The 21,559-nt window shown below is 48.2% G+C and overlaps 1 protein-coding gene across 12 annotated transcripts in view; it reads left to right on the top strand.

The window, feature by feature from the left end:
- Window positions 1-17,449: 17,449 nt before the first annotated feature.
- Window positions 17,450-21,559, top strand: part of LOC114607928 (uncharacterized) — a 214,251-nt gene continuing 210,141 nt past the window's right edge. For 7 of the 12 annotated variants that reach the window (XM_077936653.1, XM_077936651.1, XM_077936652.1 and 4 more), the window contains exon 1: window positions 17,451-17,629. The gene's annotated coding sequence lies outside the window, so the exon portion shown is untranslated. Of the gene's footprint in view, window positions 17,630-21,559 lie in introns of all 12 variants that reach the window. The other 5 variants (XM_077936656.1, XM_077936657.1, XM_077936658.1 and 2 more) reach the window with 2 other exon arrangements.

Here is a 21,559-nt window from a genome sequence, read left to right on the forward strand (position 1 = left end):
AGCAGAGGTGATCTGACTCTACATTTGTCAGTTCTGACATTTGCCGGTTGTTTAAAGATTAAAATAACAGAAGAATTTTCATCTGTTCAGGAGAAGCTGTGGTATTTTGAAAGAGATGGCATGCTGCAATTACTTAATTGGTTAATCTGTTCAAAAGGTTGATGCTTCCATTTTCAGTGATGCTATGGGTCTATGCTGCGTGCGCCCAAGTCCCCACTTGGTGGTGCTGCTGTTCCAAGCTCTAAAAATCTTGTCTGTTTCAGCTCTATGGGCTGGAAAAGGAGTTGTACACTTGTTCATTATTCCTTCTCACAGTGGCCTTGTGACTGTTCACCATGGTTCCTGTATTTACAGAAGGTGATTTGTTCAGGGCAATCCGTGATGCGTGTCGTTGACAGAGGATTTAAACTTCTACTTTTTTTAAACTTAATAAATTCTGTAAGGATGTCTAAAATGAGAACCTCGACTGTTGCACAGTGTCAGAAGAAAGGAGGAGTATAACATGCAGGCCTCTTCTTTAGCTCTTTGATTTCATTAGATGCAGAATGAGATAAAGATCAAGCAATTCTCTGTGCGTTGGAAGTGCAGTGATGCAGGAAACATTGGAAAACTGAATTGATAGCACTAAGGTTGCTCCATCACACATGGTGTGGGTCTTTGATTTTACACAAGGCTACTCAGTAGTTCAAGGGACATGGGTGGCGCTGTGGGTTAAACGACAGAGCCTAGGACTTGCTGATTAGAAGGTTGGCAGTTTGAATCCCCGCAACGGGGTGAGCTCCCGTTGCTCGGTCCCTGCTCCTGCTCATCTAGCAGTTTGAAAGCACGTCAAAGTGCAAGTAGACAAATAGGTACCGCTCCGGCGGGAAGGTAAACGGCGTTTCCGTGTGCTGCTCTGGTTCACCAGAAGCAGCTTAGTCATGATGGCCACATGACCCGGAAGCTGTACGCTGGCTCCCTCGGCCAATAAAGCGAGAAGAGTGCTGCAACCCCAGAGTCGGCCACAACTGGACCTAATGGTCAGGGGTCCCTTTACCTTTTTACTCAATAGTTCATAGTCGGTCTTGTGTGTATGTGTGTCTCCAGTTTCAGCCCAGCAGCTAAGCTGCTGTACTCAACTCTTCTGCTTCCTATTTAAAATTGTATGGTAGCTTTCATCTATTAATGATTATGCTTCCTGGTTTCCACTGAAATCTTTTAAGGTAGAGGCTGCTGCGTGGGTTAGTGTTTTTCCTTCTCCAGTGCTCCTCCATCTGTCTTCCCAAACAAAAGGACACTGAAGGTGCTCACAGGCAAATGTGGAGTTGCTTCTGAGTGAGCTGCGGCATATGATAAAGCTGATATCTAGCGTGGGATAATGGCTTGCAAACCCTGGCCTCTGATTGGCTGCTTCAAACATTAAAAGTCATCTTGTTTCCCTCACTCACCATAAAGTGGTACCCAGCCTGACACTGACATTAATGCCAGTTTCTGCATATGCTGCATATCCAAAGTGGCTTCATATAGAATAACAGAGCTTGGGTTTTTTTAAAAGGTATATCAAGACAATTATACTAGCAGTTTCTGTAAGTGTCAGACTATATCTCCTGGTGCCTCTGCCGAAGTAAAATGGCTGCAGAACCACTTCCATCTGGAGAATAGCTCATGCAGTAGAGCACAAGGCTCTTAATCTCAGGGTTGTGTGTTTGAGCCCCATGTTGGGCAAAAGATTCCTGCACTTCAGGGGGTTGGACTAGATGACCGCTGTGGTCCCTTTCAATGCTTGCAATTCTAGGATGCTGCATCCCCCAACCCAGTTATTCTAGAGGACCAGCCTGTGCAGCCTCAGGGTTAGGTCATGCAGGAGCCTAATGTGTGGGTGGTTGGGGCTCATGGTGTGGTCATAGAATCATAGAATCATATGCTTGCCCCTTTGGTTTGGGAGTTTCTGTGCTTGGGAAATTGTAGTCTTGCACCTTGGAAAAAGGCTCCTAAATTCCCCTTCTCCCTTGATGGAGAGCCATTGGTGCCTTTGGTAAAATGGCATCGCCACTACTATCTTTGCTCATCTAGTAGTTGATTAGCATAATGCTAAGCCACATGTAGGGACGCGGGTGGCGCTGTGGTTTAACCACTGAGCCTAGCCTAAGGCTTGCCAATTGGAAGGTCAGCGGTTTGAATCCCCGTGATGGGGTGAGCTCTCGTTGCTCAGTCCCTGCTCCTGCCAACCTAGCAGTTCGAGAGCACAAGTAGATAAATAGGTACCGCTCCGGCGGGAAGGTAAACGGCGTTTCTGTGCACTGCTCTGGTTTCACCTTGCTGGCTCTTGGTTTCGTCTTGCTGGCCACATGACCCAGAAAAACTGTCTGCGGACAAACGTCGGCTCCCTCAGCCAGTAAAGAGATGAGCGCCGCAACCCCCGAGTCGTTCATGACTGGACTTAACTGTCAGGGGTCCTTTACCTTTTAAGCCACATGTGGGGAACCTGTGACCCTCCCACATGTTCCTGGGTTCTAGCTCCCATCAGCCCTGACCATTAGGCATGCTTGCTGAGGCTGATGGGAACTGGAGTCCTACAGAATCTGGATGATCACAAGTTCCTCACCCCTGTGCTGTAAAGGCCCATAGACTGCCATCCTTAACAGGGCTGGAAGCAAATGTGAATCTATACAGATAAGCAAAAGTCACCAATGTTGACAGTAAGCGACAAAACAGGCAATTATCTCTACCCTTCTAGGCTATACTTCCTAGTACGTTCTCCCCCTGCCCCAATCCTGGCGGGAATTTTGCTATTTTGGGGGGCATGTGGAGCAAGCCAAACACTTCCTTCCCCCTTCATACCCTGGATTTTGTGGTAGCTGAGCATGGACAGACAGGGTTACGGCGGCGGTGGGGTTTACGTTAATTGTCTTGAGTATTTCTGCAGCCCGTGGGTTGTCCTCAATCCTTCTGCTGCTCCCTCTTGTGTCCTCATCATGCTGTTTTGATGAGATGAGCAACAATAATTGGTCCCCCCCCAAGATTGGCATTAGCATTTTATGATGATGGGAGGTTGCTCTGGGAGAAGCCTGTCTTCAAAGAGGCTGCCTCGTAACAGCTGGTTCGTGTGAGAATGCATCCGGAATGAATTTACTACGGTCAGCAAAGAGATCAAGGTGACCTTGAAAGCCAACGGAACTTGCGGCAGCCCCATGAAACACGGTGATTGTTCTGCTCTAGGCTCATAACCCCAAGGTGTGCCTTAGGGTGGACTCTTGACCATCTGCCTGGTGCCATCTGCACTCACTCGTGTGCCCCTCCAGTCCTAAGGGCTGGCATCTGCATGCTTGGGTGGGGACGACACACAGCCCCTGGCACTGCATAGAAAGCTTCTAAAGGGGGGTTGGATATTCTGCTTTTCAGAAAGTGTATCATGACAGGTTCGCCCACCAAAACCCAGTTAAAATTTTTGACCTCACTGGTGGTAGACGAGCCCAAATATGCATTCTCGTGCACTGAAAATTATTTTTAAAGTTCTCGTCCGAGGCTATGCAGGGATTGCTAACCCTGGCTCACCCTTGCCTCCAATGGATGGTTAACTAAAACACTCCACCCAGAGCCTCCTGACAGGGATGCAAACTGTCCCCTCCTTGGTCATCACACTTGATCATTTGGTGAGAGGAGAGGAGGTGCTAACCTCCCTCTGCTGATCTGCATGGAGTGACTCACAGATATGGGATAATTACATCCACCACTGGCATGTGGTTCTTGGAGCACTGGCCAAAGCAAGGTTTTATTTCTTTTTACGATAGCGATCCCTGGCCTAATGTATTTTGAGCCATGCTACTGGTGATATACAGATCTTCTCAGCTTGGGAAAGAGGCGGCCCAGTTTTGTAATGATGGGTTTGTATTGCTTTTCATATCACTAGTGAATTGATTCCAAGTGTGGACTCCTCATGCAGCCAAAATCCATGCACAGGCTGGCTGTATCAGCCAGCAGCTCAGGAAACACAGTTTCCAGAAGTTCAAAAAAATGTTGGGTTGGGCGGGGAGAGGCCATAAAAAAACATGGTGAGGACTAAGTATGCCCAGTGAGCTCAGGGCCGGCTGATGCGGGCAGCTGTGAAAGAAAACTGAGGCAGAGAGAAATGGAATGGAATATACTGGGAAAGGGGGGAGAGGCTGGCGGAAACCTGCAACAGGAGCACTCCAGATATTAAAATGTACAAAACAGTAGGTTTATCAATGACCAAACGCTGGAGTCTTTGACAGCAAGGGGAGGCTGCTGCCACCTGCTAAATGGGTTTCCTGCAAGCAGCCCAGCTGCTGGATAAAATGCCTCCTTACCTTAACTTCCTGGGTGGTGACTTTGTTTAAGAAGGTAAGTTTTGCTATATAGTATCACAAAAGCATTATTGATATATTGACAAGCTGTAAGGTGTGCAGAAGAAGGCAACCCAGATGGTCAAGGGTCTAGAAACCAAGCCTTATGAGGAACAGTTGAAAGAGCTGGGTATGTTTAACCTGGATAATAGATATGATAGGTAAAGGGACCCCTGACCATTAGGTCCAGTCATGGCCGACTCTGGGGTTGCGGTGCTCATCTCGCTTTATTGGCCGAGGGAGCCGGCGTACAGCTTCTGGGTCATGTGGCCAGCATGACTAAGCCGCTTCTGGCGAACCAGAGCAGCGCACGGAAACGCCGTTTACCTTCCCGCCGGAGCGGTACCTATTTATCTACTTGCACTTTGACGTGCTTTTGAACTGCTAGGTGGGCAGGAGCAGGGACCGAGCAACGGGAGCTCACCCCGTCGCAGGGATTCGAACCGCCAACCTTCTGGTCGGCAAGTCCCAGGCTCTGTGGTTTAACCCACAGCGCCACCCGTGTCACCTTCAAATATCTCAAGGGCTGTCACATGGAAGGTGGAGGAAGCTTGGTTTCTTTTTAAAAACTTGTTATTGATTTGTTAGAACAACAAAAGTGCAAATATAACACAATCAAAGAATCAAAAGGTAAACCCCCTGTACATATTAAAATGTACAAGGATGCAGCACAGCCCCAAAGGGATAATAAAATAAGAGCTGTTCAACGGTGGAACCGTCTCCCTCGGAAGGTGGTGGACGCTCCTTCCTTGGAGGATTTTAAGCAGAGGCTGGGTGCCCATCTGTCAGGGATGCTTCAGCTCAGATTCTTGCATCGCAGGGGGTTGGGCTAGATGACCCTCAAGGTCCCTTCCAACTCTACAATTATATGATTCCCCTGTGCACCGGATCATGTGGGATGTGTCACTGCTGTTCCAAATCTACCGATTGAAATCCTGGCTAAAGCAAGATTACTCCTTAGCAGAGCTGAGCTACAACCATGTCACGTGCACTTAGATTAAGGCTAATGCATGCCCTGAGATGACAAGATTCAGTTGTAGCCGTGGCAGATCCCAGATTTAAATGAGGATGCCAACAGGGGCTGGCGTGTTTGCATCTCATGAAAATACGAGAGCAGGGGCTTCTAATAAATTGGGCCTCTGCATCTGCGTTGCAAGCAGCTACCCACTAGAGCTGCTACGTAGGATATTGTAGCCCTCTACCCCGTAAACCTCAGGGTCCCTTCCAACTCTACAGTTCTTTGATTCCATCACCTGGAGGATCACAGGTTCCCATCCCTGGAGTAGACACTTGTTGTTTAGTCCTGTCCGACTCTTTGTGACCCCATGGACCAGAGCACACCAGGCTTGGGCAAGGTGATGTCTCTGTTTTTTAAGATGCTGTCTAGGTTTGTCCTTGCTTTTCTCCCAAGAAGCAGGTGTCTTTTAATTTCATGACTGCTGTCACCATCTGCAGTGATCATGCAGCCCAAGAGAGTAAAATCTCTCACTGCCTCCATTTCTTCCCCTTCTATTTGCCAGGAGGTGATGGGCCCAGTGGCCATGATCTTGATTTTTTTGATGTTGAGCTTCAGACCATATTTTGCGCTCTCCTCCTTCACCCTCATTAAAAGGTTCTTTAATTCCTCCTCACTTACTGGGGCCCAACTCAATGCAAGGCAGCTATATAAAGATTTTTGTTTAATGTTCTATTACGTAATGTTTGATATGTTTTTAAATATGCTGGAAGCTGCCGTGAGTGGCTGGGGAAATCCAGTCAGGTGGACTGGGTACAAATAATAAAAATTATTTCCTTTGAATGGAAAGGGGAACAAAAAGCAGCAACTACCGCAACAATACAACCTCTCTCTGCAAGACAATTGCATAGCCTTATGGGGAAGGCTGCAGCCTGGCTTCCTCCCACCTAATCCTGTGTCTTCCTAGCCACACAGCCTGCTCTTTTTCCCTTTACAGCCACTGTATTTTGCACATATGGCTTGGTTGTTTTTGCTCCAATGCAGCAGACGCTGACAATATTCCTGGAAAACGTGTCTGCCTTCTGATCTGTCAACCCCATTAATCTCGTTCTGAAATGCTTCTGTCCCTGAGGCCTGATGGCCAAGCGCTGCTTGCTTGCTCAGATGGGCCCGGGTTCCAAAAGTCAGGGAGCCTCTTGGCTTTTGCAGGCACATTTATTGTCCTGCAGAGATGGGGGAGCACAGCACTGTAGCGGTGCAGAGCAGAGATCAGAGATGCAAACATCAATTACCGGACTGGTTTTGTTTTGATTATAATAAGAAGGCTGATCGCTGAAGAATGGATGTTTTTGAATTCTGGTGCTGGAGGAGACTCTGGAGAGTCCCATGGACTGCAAGAAGATCAACCCTCTCCATTCTGAAGGAAATCAGCCCTGAGTGCTCACTGGAAGGACAGATCCTGAAGCTGAGGCTCCAATACTTTGGCCACCTCATGAGAAGAGAAGACTCCCTGGAAAAGACCCTGATGCTGGAGGGCACAAGGAGAAGGGGACGACAGAGGACGAGATGGTGGGACAGTGTTCTCGAAGCTACCAGCATGAGGGAGGCAGTGGAAGACAGGAGTGCCTGGCGTGCTCTGGTCCAGGGGGTCACGAAGAGTAAGACACGACTAAACAACAATAATAAATTTTATTTATACCCCGCTCTCCCCTGCCAAGATCAGGCTCAGGGCGGCTAACACCAGATATAAAACGATTGAAATACAACTTAAAAAACAAGATTAAAATACAACATTAAAATGCAGCCTCATTTCAGCAGAAACTCAAATACTTTTTTGGGGATGAAAACGTCAAGTTTTCACCAAGGCTAACTATCCAGACTGGTCCTACGTGGGCTAGAAAAAAGCCAGGGAAGTCCCCAAGTAGGAGTTCCATCACAGAAGGATGGCTTCCTGGCACCAGGATAACATCTTCTGACTGAATTTAGCCTCTCCTGCTGCCATTCTTGGACCCACTAACATCATTTTAGACTCCTCCACTAGGCAAACTTAATGTTCATCTTTTTACCACCCTTTTGCACCGCTTTTGAAATACTAAGCAGTATATAAATGCTATTAGAGGGGGGAAATGGGGAGAAATCCAATGTTCTTGTTTTGTTGGTGTAAGCATTTCAGCTTACCTGACAGAATGATCTGCCCTGGGGGTTCTCCAGACCCCCAAAACCATTTGGGGGGAGTCACACGGGAAGAAATAGGGGGAAAGTCCCAATTCACTAGTGCTGGATCCTGCTAGTGCACCAACGTAGTTGCATCTGGTCTGTAACGTTTAATAATTTTGTGCACTTCCTCAGAAGATAACACCAAAATGTGACAATTAACAGCAGAAAAGGAAGATTTGGGGGGAACTGTTTCCTGCATAGTCAAGAGTTACTGCTTGCCTGAGCATCCATTTTCCTCTAGTCTTTAAGTACTGTGTCATTGTCATTAAAGTGAATGCCCAAATTTCCCCTGTCCATATTTACAATACATAGACACCACTTTTGTCACATAGTAGTGGTTGGAGTTTTGGACCCGGACCCAGGGATCAAATCCCCACTCGGCCCTGAAGCTCCCTGGGTGACCTTGGGCCAGTCCCTGCCTCTCAGCTTCACTGGGTTATTGGGGGATTAAAGGGGAAAGCGGGAGAACCATCATGTCTGCCTCGCTGAGGTCATTGGAGAAAAAGGCGAGAGATAGATTCAATGAATACACAAACGAATACAGTACAGCAACCTCACTGCATGTTACCATTTATGAAATTAGCTTCCTATCTTTTCTCACTGAACCTTCCATATAAGGTTTTTCAGGACTTCATATCCAATTTCTTGCATTGCAGATTTATTGACCCCCCCCCCAGTGCTCATTTACAAATTAACATACCCACCCCTCTCCTTTTTCACATGTTTACTTGAGTAACTGCTACTCATTCTATTCCTATCCACTGGGGTGGCCTGCCACCTAGCCATTACCTTGCAGCAATTTTCTCTTTATTTTTGTGTTTATAGAAAGTCGGTGTTTTCCCACGCTTTACATCAGAAAGTCCTTTGTTCCAGCTCTGTCAATCGTATTGCAAAAGCTGGTTATATGTTTTTTTTTGGAAAGCAAACAGTCCCCATTCGGAACCCCATGCTTGTGGCTGTGCAAATCTTCCAGCCCCATGTGAGAATTATATCTATGTGTTGTGTCTGTCTGTCACCTAAGGCTGACTCACTCGGCCAAGGCCAGTACAAGGCTAAAAGCAGAATCGTTGCCATGTTCTCATCCTGCACTGTTCCGTTCCGTTTGGAAGAGTGTTATGTGCTTTACAAATTGTAATTCAGATAAGGCAGCTTCCTATGTTCCTTTTTTGGAAGGATCTTAGCTTCAGGGAGGACAGAGCTATTGATGGCTGCTACCCTGGATGACATCGCCTTGCCAACAAAGGTCTGTATAGTTCAAGCTCTGGTTTTCCCAGTAGTGATGTACGGAAGTGAGAGCTGGATCATAAAGAAGGCTGATCACCGAAGAATGGATGCTTTTGAATTCTGGTGCTGGAGGAGACTCTTGAGAGTCCCATGGACTGCAAGGAGATCAAACCTCTCCATTCTTAAGGAAATCAGCCCTGAGTGCTCACTGGAAGGACAGATCCTGAAGCGGAGGCTCCCATACTTTGGCCACCTCATGAGAAGAGAAGACTCCCTGGAAAAGACCCTGATGTTGGGAAAGATGGAGGGCACAAGGAGAAGGGGACGACAGAGGACGAGATGGTGGGACAGTGTTCTCAAAGCGACCAGCATGAGTTTGACCACACTGCGGGAGGCAGTGGAAGACAGGAGTGCCTGGTGTGCTCTGGTCCAGGGGGTCACGAAGAGTCGAACATGACTAAACGGCTAAACAATAACAACCCTGGATGGCTATGCCCTGCCTTTACAGTTGGAGGCATAAATGTTTCTGAATACTTGTTGCTGGAAAGAACAGGAGGGGAGAGGCCTCTTATGCTGCCACTGTGGTTGGCCACTGTGAGAACATGATGCTGGACTAGATGGGTCATTGGCTTGATCCAGCAGGCTCATCTTATGTTCAGTAAGTAACCAAACAATTAAACCCCTGTGTTGCAAACAATTACCAGTAATATCCAAGGCAACATGATGACCAAGTACAACAATGCAATATCAATAAACTCTTTATATAGTCTATACGGAACATTGAACAATATGAGAAACCAAATAAACAGAAATCTTATAAATCTCTGAAAGTCACTAAATGTGCACCCTTGATGGATTCTCTTGAAAACATAGAACCAAATAAACATAAGTCTTATAAGTCTCTGAAAGTCTTTGTAGACTTGCAAGTCTCTGAAAGAAGCAATGGGTCAGATTCTTATCTGGTGAAAACAAGCCGTAAAGCTTTGTTTTATGACGTCCAATGCTGCCGAAGTGGTCCGCAAACAGACATAGTGAACAGGATGGACCATGCCCAAACTCTCCCCAATAGCTTTGGGGATAACATTCTGCCTTCTTCCGCAGAGCTGATTCGCACTGCCAAGGCTCTTTTCCTGCACTTGCAGCCCCCAGGACCAACGGCAAGCCCCTGCCGCCACTGCCGCCCCCCACCACAGCAAAAGATGATTCATAAATTCTCTTCACTTTGAACCCCTCCCCACCCCCTGCTCATCAGCACCCTGCTGCGTCTCTAGCTCAGATCTTCTGAGCAAGACCAATCTACCTGACAACTAATTAATGCAGCGTCTGGCCCCTTCTCTTTCTGGCAGGGCAGAGCAGAAGCCAGCAGGGCCAAGGCAACACACTGCTTCCAACACCTTTGCCTGAATAAGGGTTTTGTGCAAATGAAAGACTGGCTTCCTTCCAGTGTAAAGAATAGCTCAGATTGGGTCTCGCTTTCTTCGGTTTCCCTTTCTCTCTTCCAGGCCCTAAGAACCTTATCGGTTAAATGAGATACTAGCGGTAACCCTTGATCTTTATACAGCTGGGAACTAGCCTTATCACGCGCTATTGTGCGTAAACAATCGGGTATTGCTCCAAAGCTTTGCATCGCTTTCCTCCAGGGTACCCTGGGAAGGATAGTTCTCAGAAGGGGGTGGGCAGCTCAGGACGAGAAACTTCAGGACCCTCACAAAAGCTCCCAGAATTATTTGCAAAAAAACCAACAAGAAACATAAATTTGTTGTGTAATGAAGCTCACCCACATTATGGATTAAAGGGTCTGTCAGATAAACCTCCTTTAAAATAAAAATGTGTCAAAGGTGCAATCTGATCTCTCCAGATAAGTTCCTACTTTGTCTCCTTACTTTTGTGCCTCTTCTCCTGGAAAAGAGTTCTGCATCATCCCAAAAGTCATTTCCAGAATTTTCGGGGGGTTTTGGGGGCGGGAGGGAGGGATGATGGGAATTCACCTTCCATGTTTTACATACTTTTATTTTGTAATATTTTTGAAAATGTAAATACAGTGGTACCTCGGGTTACATACGCTTCAGATTACAGACGCTTCAGGTTACAGACTCCACTAACCCAGAAATATTACCTCGGGTTAAGAACTTTGCTTCAGGATGAGAACAGAAATCGTGCCGGCTGCAGGAGGCCCCATTAGCTAAAGTGGTGCTTCAGGTTAAGAACAGTTTCAGGTTAAGAATGGACCCCCGGAACGAATTAAGTACTTAACCCGAGGTACCACTGTATATAGATAGACTTTGGGGCATAATGAGCAGAAGGGCCTATAAACATAGCCTTATTTTTTTCAAAGTATTTTGTGGCAAGTGAAGTAATGCACAGTGATATCATCTAAAGAGGGGGGTCTGTTCCAAAAGCATTAGACCAGAGCATGGATGGAGCAGAAATTTGGTTGAGTTTGCATTTAAATGAAAACTTACACAATTGGCACTTTCCAAAACAAATGTTTCTCAAAAAAAAGAAAAAGAAAGAAAAGAAAGGGGGGGGGGGAGGCACAGCTACCCTTCAAAATTTGCACTGATCTGAATTTTGCAATGCAGTTCTCTAGCTAAGTCATCTGTTTGAAAAATTTATACAATGAAGTGTGCATATAAATGCTTGAAAAGTGGAAATAACACCCAAAATGCATTCTAGTAGGGGGGGTTGCCTTTCAGAAGTGTTTGTCTTACGCCTCATCGCATACAAAACTGTGTTTATTAGGAGAAAAGGGCACAAAAGCGCAAATGAGTTTTCATCACAAATTTTTAAAATATTGTGGAAATGTAAAGAACCGAACATAAGATTAGATAAATGAGAAACTAAGAGAAACCCGCACTGAGATATTTGCCCATCCCTAGACCAGAGTCTACAATTATCTAACTGCCCTACTGGTTTTAATTTTCAAACAGAACAAAAATTGCTCCGATTCCTGTTCAGCCAGAACCACAAAGCGACTCTGAAGCTGCTTGAGCATTTTCTCGCACTTCCTCCTCTCATTCACCAGAGACCAGCTGTGGTTTTGCAGCATCCTCTCTCTCTTGGGTGGCTTCTTTCGGCTCTCGCTCTGCAAGATGCCTTTTGGCCCTTTGCAGTTGCTGCAGAACCAGATTACCGTAGCAGGTTTTGAGCTGCTTCCAAGAAGGGGCAGCGAGTGATTGGTATTGTCTCTCCCTACCGGATCTTGGCACGACTAGCCTGCTCATCCAGGGAGGGAGCTCAGAAGCTGAGTCACGGTATCAGGTTTATGGAGAGCATCAGCTGCAAAGCATCTCAATGGGGCCTGAGAGCAGGGAGGAGGGAAGCAGAAAGTAGGGAAATCTCTCTCTGAGAATACTATGCCGCTGCCCAGGGGATGTGGCTTTGGTGCCTGCTGAAACGCATGTTGAAAGGGCCTGTTCCTTGAATGCAGACTAACATTACCTTCCAGATGCCCAGGCTCTGCATGTGACTGAAGAGGACACTGCTAGGGTGCAAAGGGCCTTGGTGCCTTCACGGACCATACAGCAGCTCCCTTTACAGAGGTACCTCATGTTAAGTACTTAATTCATTCCGGAGGTCCATACTTAACCTGAAACTGTTCTTAACCTGAAGCACCCCTTTAGCTAATGGGGCCTCCTGCTGCCGCCGCACCACCGGAGCACGATTTCTGTTCTCATCCTGAAGCAAAGTGCTTAACCTGAAGTACTATTTCTGGCTTAACAGAGTCTGTAACCTGAAGCATATGTAACCTGAGGTACCACTATATTACCTGTTAGGTTGATGGCAGAATTGGGAAATGTTATGTCAAATGTTACGTCAAAGGACAGCACTGGAGGACACTCAGCTACAGGTAGGTTAGTGCTGCGGTTCTGAGCTTATGTACTGAAGCAGCCTCTCCCAACCTGGTGCCTTCCAGCAGTGTTGGACTACAACTCCCATCAACCCCAGCCAGCAGCTGAGATTGATGGGCAACCCAAACAGCTGAAGGGCAGCAAGTTGGGGAAGGATACTCTAGGGAGAAAACAGGCTTAGGACCAGGCTTCCTCAACCTCGGCCCTTCAGATGTTTTTGGCCTACAACTCCCATGATCCCTAGCTAGCAGGACCAGTGGTCAGGGATGATGGGAATTGTAGTCTCAAAACATCTGGAGGGCTGAGGTTGAGGAAGCCTGCTTAGGACAGTGCTGCTGCTTTGGAAGTGCAAGAGATGGAAGCTAGCTGAGGCTTCTCCTGTTGTTGTTTAGTCGTGTCTGACTCTTTGTGACCCCCTGGACCAGAGCACGACAATTCCATCGTCCCTGGCCAATGGTAGCCATAACAGCAAGAGACGGTGGGAGTTGTAGGCCTATAACGATATCTGGAGGGCCCCAAGCCCTCCACCCCAGGTTTTTTTAGCCTCCCTGGAGGAGAAGCCTCGGAAGTGAGAGCTGGATCATAAAGAAGGCTGATCGCCGAAGAATTGATGCTTTTGAATTCTGGTGCTGGAGGAGACTCTTGAGAGTCCCATGGACTGCAAGAAGATCAAACCTCTCCATTCTGAAGGAAATCTACCCTGAGTGCTCACTGGAAGGACAGATCCTGAAGCTGAGGCTCCAAGACTTTGGCCACCTCATGAGAAGAGAAGACTCCCTGGGAAAGACCCTGATGTTGGGAAAGATGGAGGGCACAAGGAGAAGGGGACGCCAGAGGACGAGATGGTTGGACAGTGTTCTCGAAGCTACCAGCATGAGTTTGACCAAAGTGCGGGAGGCAGTGGAAGACAGGAGTGCCTGGCGTGCTCTGGTCCAGGGGGTCACGAAGAGTCGGACACGACTAAACAACAGATCTTGCAGCCAGCGACAGAGGAAGGATCAGTATAATCATCATCATCGTATTTGTATGCCGCCTTTCTATAATTAAAACACTCAAGTCGGCTTAAAACAATATTTATATAATTTCAAACAAAAGTGCCCTGGTACGTGATCCTAGAAAGTAGGCCCTGAACATCATTTGCCTCCAGGGCGCCCAAGATGGTAGCCAAGTGGCAGATCTGGAACTGAGAGGGAAACCGGCCAGGTGTTTCTGACGTGTTTCCTGGAATCGTGACAAGCAGGGTGGCAGGGAAGGACCAACTGTGCCCGCTGGTTTCAGGGCACAAACAAACACGCACTCGCTCCGTCGTCTTTGTCTCCACCGTTTGGTTCACGGAGGAGGAGAATAGCTTTAATGGAAAGGCAAATCCCTTAATCTTCTCCAGATACAAATCAGCTGAACAGAGCCCCAGCTAAAGGACAGAGAATATCCCACAGGGCAGGGCATGCACTGTCTATCCTGTTCCTTATTTAATCAGCTGTTGCCGTATTTATAAAGGGTGACTCGAGGCTGCCCAGCTACAGCCCCTCTTGTCAGGCTCCGAATCTAGCCCTGGCTTCATCTGCTGCATCATTGAGGGCCTCAGATGGCGTGTAATGTCTCAAAAAGGTTTTTTTTTGGGGGGGGGGCTGGAGTCGCCTGTGAGCCACACCACCTAAGGGAGTGGTTCCCAAATGGGTGTTGGGATTACCTGGGGTGCGGGGTGTCTGCAAGAGGTAATGGGGTGGCTGGAGGTGCAGATGCACAGCTGTCAACGTTTCCCCTTTTTAAAGGGAAATCCCCTTATTCCGAATAGGATTCCTCGCAAGAAAAGGGAAAAGTTGACAGCTATGTGCAGATGACTGCTGGACTTTGAAAAGCTGGTATCCCTGGATCAAGTGCATCCATTTTGTTGAATTGATTAAACTAAATTTCAATTGGATTTTGAGCAAATGTACAATTGATTGCGAATTTTGTTGTGTTGTTATCTTCCTTCGTAGGTCATGTGAATGGCTGTTTTGAATAATCCTTTTTTATAGGGTAGGGGGCACTGAGGATGAGTTTATGGACAACCTGAGAAAGTTTGGGTGTCTGGAAGCGCTTTCCCCTTATTCCAGACACATGGTGATAAGCTGTGCTTCTTTTCAGTGGTGAAGACAAGACACTCTACATGCTTAAAAGCGCCAATTAAAAAAAAAGTAAATTATTGCACAGTGGGACCCGAAACACTGCAAACAGGTTCTGAGGCCTAAGCTCAGGTCATATGTAGAGAAGGAAATCCACTTCCACACTCAGTCTGGGAAGTGGTGGATCCAGGATGGGGTTGGAGACCCTTTTGGCTCCACAGGCTAGATCCATGGTTCCCAACGTGGGGCACCCCCGCACACACAGAGGGGCAATTTTATTTTTAAGGGGGGACAATTTGAGAATGAGTCATTAACAGTGAATGGCCTTTTAGGCTTCCTCCACATGAATAGAACATCACCTTTTAAATAATAATAATTATATGGGGGGGGGGATAGAATCAGGATTTTAGAGATGCTTAGGTGGGGCATGGCCCAAAAAAGGTTGGCAACCACTGGGCTAGATCCTTAGCAGGATCTAATTTCAAGATGTATTTTAATTAACTGATTGCCTGTTTTTATGTTCTTTGTATACTGTGTCAATTTTATGATGTTAGCCGCCCTGAGCCCGGCTCCGGCCAGGGAAGGCGTGGTACAAATAAATATTTATTATTATTATTATTATTATTATTATTATTATTATTATTATTAGGAATGACCCACAGGCCAATTTTGACAGATGGACAGAGTTGCCCACCTGCCAGTCACGTGATGTAACATCACATGACTCGCAGGTGACCGTAGACATGGGAGAAGCCTGGATTGTACAGTTGGAAGGGACCCCAAGGGTCATCTAGTCCAACCCCGGAATCTTTCTGCCCAGCGTGGGGCTTCAACCCACGACCTTGAGAATGAAAGGAAATCCCAAGAAATCCCAACTTTAATGAGGTGGCAGACAAAAATGCTTGAATACATAGAATTGGCGAAATTTGACCTATAAGATTCGGAACCAAAAAGAAGCAAAGTTCGAAAAGGATTGGAGTAAATTTGTTGAATATATACGGAGTAATTGTAAGAATTTAAAAACTGTAGCAGGATTAATGTAAATCTTGTAATGTGGATGGAGTGTAAATAAGAAACTGTAAGAAAAGATTTGAGATATGAAAACCGTTGAAGGGATGGAAGGAAGTCCGGGCGCAATAAGGCTCAGGGTAAATAAGAAGGCATACAATTTTTTGAATGTAAGAGTATTTGTTTTGTTGTTGTTACAAAAAAGCAATAAAAAGTATTTGGGAAAAAAGAGAGATTGAAAGAGTCTCACACTCTTGGGACGGAGCTGTTTCCCAAAGGATATTTGCAAGGTCAAACTCTTTTGCCCCTCTCCCACTTTAAACACCTGATTCTCATGTACTGAGCAGTACATGTGAAAAGGATCTAGGAGTCTTGGTTGACCACAAACTTGACATGAGCCAACAGTGTGACGCGGCAGCTAAAAAAGCCAATGCAATTCTGGGCTGCATCAATAGGAGTATAGCATCTAGATCAAGGGAAGTAATAGTGCCACTGTATTCTGCTCTGGTCAGACCTCACCTGGAGTACTGTGTCCAGTTCTGGGCACCACAGTTCAGGAAGGACAGTGACAAACTGGAACGTGTCCAGAGGAGGGCAACCAAAATGGTCAAAGGCCTGGAAACGATGCCTTATGAGGAACGGCTAAGGGAGCTGGGCATGTTTAGCCTGGAGAAGAGGAGGTTAAGGGGTGATATGATAGCCATGTTCAAATATATAAAAGGATGTCATATAGAGCTGTTCGACAGTGGAATTTGCTGCCAAGGAGTGTGGTGGAGTCTCCTTCTTTGGAGGTCTTTAAGCAGAGGCTTGGCAACCATATGTCAGGAGTGCTCTGATGGTGTTTCCTGCTTGGCAGGGGGTTGGACTCGATGGCCCTTGTGGTCTCTTCCAACTCTATGATTCTATGATTCCTGCTTTACACCCTTACCTGAAGGAGTCGGGGCCTTGCTCCAAAGTAGACGTGGCTTGAAACTCAACTGGGCGGCCCTGGTCCAGACTCTGCTCCTCAGGCTGGCCTACCTCACAAGGTGGTTGTTGCTGCTGAGATGAAACACCTGCCACCGTGAGCTCCTTGGAGGAAAGAAATACATGAGAGAAATTCTTTTTAAAACGAATTTCTTAATTTAACATATGTTAAATTAAATTAACTGAAAACAGCTTGCAGATACTTAATTGGCTTAGGATTTTATTTATGTTAAGTGATGAATTAATACGTTTAATTTCACAATGTGAAGATCTAAGGATGTTAATGTTTAAGTTTTATAAGAACTGTGATTTGGAAAACCGTTATGCAATGAAATTCAAGCAAGGGGAAGCGAGGAAGTCACTTAGCAACGTTAATAAGCGTAATTTTCAATAAGGCTATGGTTTATGTTTGTTTGTCTGTTTATAATGTTGTGAAAACCAATAAAAAAAATTGAGGAAAAAAAGGAAATACACGTACATGCGAGAATTTTTTTAAAAAACACGCATTTCTTCTCCGCCTCAGGCGCCGGCCCCGCCCTTCCCCCCACCCCTCACGACAACTGTCCCGCGCGCCTCCCAAACTTGCTCCCTTTCCATTTTGCCGCCGCGCGCGCCGGCCCCGTCCCCGCCCCTCCCGCCGCCATTGGCCGCGAGGCGGGCGCCGGCGGGCCGCCATTGGCCGACTACTCAAGAGGAGCCCGCCTTCCCTCCAGCATGCTAGGGAGTCGCGTGGGGCGAGTCCTGAGGCGGCTGAGGCGGCGCCCAGCCCGAGGCCGCCACTCCTCCTTCCCGGCCCCGCGCGCTCCCGCTCGCTCGTGCACACGGCTCCGCCTTCTTCCTGCCTTCCTCCTCCTCCTCCTCCTCCCGGCCGGGCTCGCTGAAGGGGACGGGCGGGCGAAGGCAGTCGCAGGAGGGACCGCATTCGCCGGGTGGCGGACACCCCACCCCACCCCCGGCTCGGTAAGGGGCGAGAGTGTGTGGAGGGGGGGGTCAGTCGGTTGAGGGTCTCCTTGAGAGGGTCAGGGCTTGGGAGCGGGGAGGAAGGGGTTAATTGGGGAGGGTTCCCCCCGGGGGGGGGCAGCAGGGGCGCTTGGACTTTGGAGGGGGGGGCGCTGCGCACTAGGAAAGAAGGGGTTAAGTTGTGGGGGGTGTTTCCTTAGGGAGGGGGCAATTTGGGGAGGGGAGAGGTCGGGGCATGGGCGGAGCGGCAAAGGGTTAATAGTGGGGGGCCGTGGGGAGGAAGAGGTTAATTGGGGAGGGTTCCCCCCCCGAGGGGGCAGCAGGGGCGCTTGGACTTTGGAGGGGGGCGCTGCGCACTAGGAAGGAAGGGGTTAAGTTGTGAGGGTGTTTCCTTGGGGAGGGGGCAATTTGGGGAGGGGAGAGATCGGGGCTAATAGGGGTTAATAGTGGGGGGCCGTGGGGAGGAAGGGGTTAAGCGGGGGGGAGGGAAGCAGGAAGGGGCTAAGTTGGGGTGCCTTCAAGGAGGGGGGAGCATGGAGAGGGGGAGGACAGGGCGGGGCCATTGGGGGGGTCCCTTGGGTGGGGTGGGGAGGCAGGGAGGGGTTAGTTGTGGGGTGGCCAGGAGTGTCCCCCCGGGGGGCGGGCACTTTTTCAGGGACGGGCGCGCGCGAGGTGGTGTTGGGGGGATCTCCTTGCAGACGCAATGCATTGCCAACTGGGCAGTCCATTCCCTGCAACTTTGGGGGTGCAGCTCTGGGGCAGGGTGTGTGTGTGTTTGTGTGGGGCGCGCCCTCCCTCCCTTCCTGGGCCCCTGACTTTGAGGTCTGCAGCTGCCAGGCCCCGGAGAGCAAAGCATGTGCGCGCCGGGGCGCGAGGGTTTGCCAGGAATCTGCGGCGTGGCGGGCGGCGGACTTCAGCCCGGAGAGCCGGAATGGGGGGAGGTGGGTGGGCGGGCAGACCCGAGGAGGGGGATCCGGGCGGGTGGGGCGCAGGAAACCGGGGTGCATGGGCGGGGTGCGCAGAGTGGGTGCCCTGGGACTCCCCGCCTCGTGCTGGGAGGCAGGGAAGGGAGGAAGCAGGGTGGGGGGGTGGAGAGGTTAGGGGCTCCGCTGCGGGGACGGGGTTGTCCGGCCAGGCGACTGGCTCTCTCGCTCGGGGTGGGTGTGGACTGTCTGCAGTGCTAGTTGGAAAGTACCCAGGATTTGTGCGCGCGCATGGGAGCGATCGCTGCGAGAGGGAGCATTTCCAATGTGGTCGGTGTGTGTGTGTGTGTGTGTGTGTGTGTGTGTGTGTGGCCGTGGCCTTGAGCATCATGCACCTTCCCCATTTTTTCAAACAAACAAAAGCCCGCCCTGTTGCCGAACCCAAGCATTTTGGGAAAAGGTGGGGTGGGGGGAATTCCTGTTTACGGCGTCCTCCCAAGCGACAGCAGCTCTTGGAAACTTGATAACCTCGCCAGTCCTTTCTCTTGCCCTTTCCCTCATCCTGGGCGTCGGGCCTGAATCCCAGCGTGTATAATGCAGGTCATCTGTGAGAGTCTGGAGTGAAATGATATCAGACTTTGTATTTTAACTGCGTTAAATGTGCGGTGCAACTCTTGGTGGCATAGCTAGAAACTTTGCATTTTACTCTTCCAAGTGTTTTCCTTTTTCATGTCCCTCCTCCCAAACATACCAACTTAATTTCTTTGGCATGTGTTCAGAATTGCAGTTTAGGCCACTCCGCAAACATTTCATCTTCCCATATACCAGAATGTTGGCTTGCATGCTAACAGAGTATCATTTATTTTGTTTTGGGTGCAGTCCTGTAAGGTGGAGGCATTTTGCAAAACTTCACAGAGCAGGAACGTTTGGAGGGGGTGTTGATCTGCCAGCTAATTAACAGCCTTCTAAGTGGCGGAAGGCAGGGATGGGCTGCAATAATGATAGATGCTAATAGGAACAACAGCAAACTTGCAGAAAGGGGCGTTGGGAGGAACATCTTGACTAAATTAGGAGGACATCTGTCTTGGGAAGATGCCTGAGTTATGTCATCTCAGAGGAAGTGAAAACTGGGCGGGGGAAAGGCATAAAGTTTGAAGGTCTAGAGCATTTGTCCCCAACCTGGTGCCCTCAATATGATTTGGACTACAATTCCCATCATCCCCCAGCCAGCACAACTGTGCTGGCCAGGACATGTTCTGATAATGTTTAAAAGTACCAGGTTGGAGGGTGGCAGCTCTGTAGTGCAGTGTGCTGCAAAGAATTCCTGGTTTTCTTCTCCCTCGCCTTCTCAATTGTAGCAAGTCCTCAAAGACCTGGATTTTGAGTGAAATCCTTTGTCTCCTTTGCATCTTCGCTTCTGATCGGAGACTTCTGCCTCTCTCTCCCTCTTCCCCGCCTCCCCCTTCCTGGTTACGTGGTTCCTCATCTGCTGTTGCCTTTCTGCAGCTATGACTGGCTGGTCTCCTTCCCAGCTTTTACAGGGATGGTTCTAGCATTGCATCAGGGGATATTTTGTGCTGTAATCCAGCAAGGCAGCCAGGATAAGCGATCGCAGAACCGCTGCTTGAGGGGATGGGTGTGGTGAGCTGCGTGGATGCAGCAGCAGAGGCACGGCCGGCCTATACAGTAACTCTGCCCAGTCATCGGCACAAGGGATCTGAGCGGCAAGCTATTTTTATAAATCGGGCCTAGCTTCAAGCTGGGCGCACCGATTTAGAAGGAACAGTTGTCATATTTTAAGTATTAAATGAGTGTGGTATGAGTGCGACGCTGCCTCGGGTAAGTTTAGACATAGGGCCCTGCTGTTCTTGGGTAGGAAGGGGCCTCTTGCTGAACAAACCCGCCCCCCGCCTTCAAGTGCATACCAAGCCTGCCTGCCTGCTTTGTCATTGCCACATTCACTTTTCGCTAGAGAGCCTCTTAAAATTAAAATTCCAGAAGGGTAGCTGTGTTTGTCTGAAGCAGTGAAAGGGCGGAGAGCTGTGGTACCTCCAAGGCTTAACGGTCTTCAAGGCAGTGCAGCACTTGTGGTCGTGGACCCTGAAACTTCCGTACTCTCTAACTCTTCAGCTTCGTGGTCCCCCCCCCAGCTGTCCTCTTGCTTACATTGCTTTCTCAACTCTGCCTCCTCCGTGCATGACACAGAGCTCTCCATTTTGCAGGATTGCTTAAAAGCCAGAGTTTGTAGTGAGTGAGAAGCACCAGAACTTACCGAGGCAGACAAACTTTTGTTTATAGCAAGGTTTGTAAAGACTTATAATTTGTTCTGGGCCACGGATGCAAAGCATTCCTTTGCTCTTTATTTTCTCTGCAGTGAAGCACTAAAAGCACATTTTTTATCAGTGTTGGATATAGAGTCATCTTGGTTATTTGTTTTTATTTATTTATTTCAGAGCCTGTCTCACCTCAAGGGCTTGGGGAGTGTTAACCACAAGTTAAAACGTGCTTCAAGTGGTTGTCTTTTCAGTTGTTGGTATCCGTCTGACTTGGAAGACAAGGGAAGAGTGCACTGTTGGGGATAAAGTCAAACCATTGGAGAGTTCTAGTGCCTGCTATGGCTGTAGAGACTGATGTGGGAGAGGCATGTTTTGATGCAGCTAGGGCAGAGGAAGGCGCCTGTTTTTTCTGCTACAGGTGTGCCATGGCGTTTCTTCTCTCTATGTTCTTCGCAGCAGTCATTCCTCCTCTGATCACTAAGAGAGAGAAAAAGAAAAGTTTGTCTCAAGTGTATGTCAGTACAATGGGAGAGGGACTAGTTCATGATATGGTTGAAGGGAAATGAGAAAAGATTATTTAGATGACAGTTACATAGAGTAAGTGAAAGAGGAACAAAGGGAGAGACCTATGCAGATCTAAAAAAGGCTTCTGCAACATAGAGAATCATGGAAGATTGTCACAGATCAGTCTGCAGATTGAAATTCAAGGATATTATTAAATCAGGGTGTAG

The sequence above is a fragment of the Podarcis muralis genome, chromosome 12 (genome assembly GCF_964188315.1).
Source record: "Podarcis muralis chromosome 12, rPodMur119.hap1.1, whole genome shotgun sequence".
NCBI lineage: Eukaryota > Metazoa > Chordata > Lepidosauria > Squamata > Lacertidae > Podarcis > Podarcis muralis.